At 34.1% G+C, this 2,157-nt stretch overlaps 1 non-coding gene across 1 annotated transcript; it reads left to right on the top strand.

Annotated features, from left to right (window-relative positions):
* Window positions 1–323: 323 nt before the first annotated feature.
* Window positions 324–397, top strand: TRNAE-UUC (transfer RNA glutamic acid (anticodon UUC)). The gene has a single exon. It is a non-coding gene; the product is annotated as a tRNA-Glu (tRNA).
* The last annotated feature ends 1,760 nt before the right edge of the window (window positions 398–2,157 follow it).

Genomic DNA, 2,157 nt, shown 5'->3' with positions numbered 1-2,157 from the left:
TGTGGGCCAATAAAGATGGATGGTTTAAATAGTGTAAATTTAGATTAATTTTAATTATATATTAATGTTCTTATCGAGTATACAAAAAGTCAAATTATAGAATAGTGAGAAACTTTTTTTCAACAAAGTAATTTAACATATTTATCTAAAATATTTTCAAGGCCGGTGGCTTTTTCCGCCAGCAGGATAATGAGAACGACATAGTTTTTGCCAAAGTTGCAGAATATGGAGTGAGGGGAAATTTGTTTTACATTTTTGGAGTGGTGGCAGATGGTACCCTGCCCAGAAACAGTGCATAATTTTTTCCAGTCCTTTGTCAAAATTCCGTTGTCGTCTAGTCCGGTTAGGATACCTGGTTTTCACCCAGGCGACCCGGGTTCAAATCCCGGCAACGGAATGTAATGGACGTTTTACTTGTTCAAAATATATATGGGATGCGAAAATAAGCGGATAATCTTTGCAGTTGGTTGTTACCTCTTTTTTAATTCTCTCGTTCATTATCAAATAAAAAGTAAAAACATATATGTCACGTTGAAATTAGCAAGTTATCTATCAATAATAAACAATCATAAATATTAACCATGGCCAATTATGCAGGCCAATTATTATTGCATAGAATTTTTTTTTTTTTTTTTGAAGATTTAAGAATTTAAGGGAGGAAATTCCCCTGACATTAGCATGATTTCCTCTAAGTTGATAGATTGTTTACTATTTCCTTGAATCAGTGCTTTACTGCTTTCAGGGCCTTGTCTTTTGGCTTCCTTGTCTTGTGTGGAGACAACCTTGAAATCTTTCGTGTGAACCCCAAGACAAGATTTTGAAGAACTTGAGCCTCGTTGGTCTTCTTCCCTACACCGGAGATAGGCCTTGTGAAGAATTCGAGCGTGATGAACTAACATGTCCTTTATATATTTTCCATGTCATTCTTCTACAAGCGTAGTGAGTCGTGGGTCATCTGAATCTATATCTTCTAGTAGGGCTTGCGCTTCAACTTCTTCTGATAGGGAGTGAACCATTCCTTGCAGTAATGGATTTTGTTGTTACTCTTCTAGAAACTTTTGCACATGCTCTGGACGAATCAGTAAGGGCTTATGGGTTTTTCTTCTTTGCTAGTTGTAGGCTTGATTGAATATTGGCTTACTTCGAAGACTCCTTTGGAGAGGTGAAAGACTCAAACTTATTTCTAGATCTATGGATTTTGTCACGATTTGAGGCACCCAAAGGACTCAAATTTCTTCTTCTTTGGACAACTTTTCCCCAATCATCTTGCTCTTTTTGAGAGACGTGTTTTGTGAGTGATTCCTTTGCATTCATTGAATAGTCCTTGATAAGATGCCTATATTCATGCTAATGTTTGCATCTAAATCGGACATGTTCATAATCTAAAGGATGCTTCCAAATACTATCATGATAACAAATATCTATTGAAGTTGGAAGACGCTGGGAAATATTCATATAAACACATATTCAACTATATGATGTATACCTCCCTCTCTTAGTAGCCTCCGAGACCTTGACAAAGATGCCAATGACATTAACTATGCCTTCAAGGGTTTCCTCCTGCCAATGTTCCTTTGAAAGATAAAAGAGTTGAACCCACACTGGGGAAGCAAGTAAACCTTCCTTTTTCAGATTATGCTAATCCTTCCAAAATTCCATGAAAAACACTACATTATTAAAAAAATAAGACCCTCCAAAAACCTTCGATCTATATTTCTTTTTACATCAACGTGTGTATGTGTGTATATATATATTCCATGTGTGTGTATATATATATTGTGGGTTTGACATTAAATATATTCCATTTCATTTTATTAACATTATTCATAAATATAGAGTGAGATTTTTTTGACATGCATTGTCAAAAAACATTACTTTTCTCATGGCAAAAACTTTGAAAAACACTTATGAGTGCTTGCAGAAGTTATTATAACATGGTTGTTGACATAACACTGCCATACTATATTGGTAGAAATTTTTATTTGCATAATCATTTTCCATCTATAATTTTCATCATGAAAATTTTAAAAATTTAAAATATAATGACCATTGATCAAGTTCATGATCAATTGTTAAGAATGCCAATAATGAATTTCATTATGTGATAGAGTTGTGAGACATATTGCATTATAGTGATTACTTGTTTATTTGTTGGAT

Source organism: Pinus tabuliformis, chromosome 4_1 (assembly GCF_031772625.1).
Source record: "Pinus tabuliformis cultivar Carrire ecotype Pingquan chromosome 4_1, CPIR1, whole genome shotgun sequence".
NCBI lineage: Eukaryota > Viridiplantae > Streptophyta > Pinopsida > Pinales > Pinaceae > Pinus > Pinus tabuliformis.
This window is presented reverse-complemented; position numbering and strand designations above follow the sequence as displayed.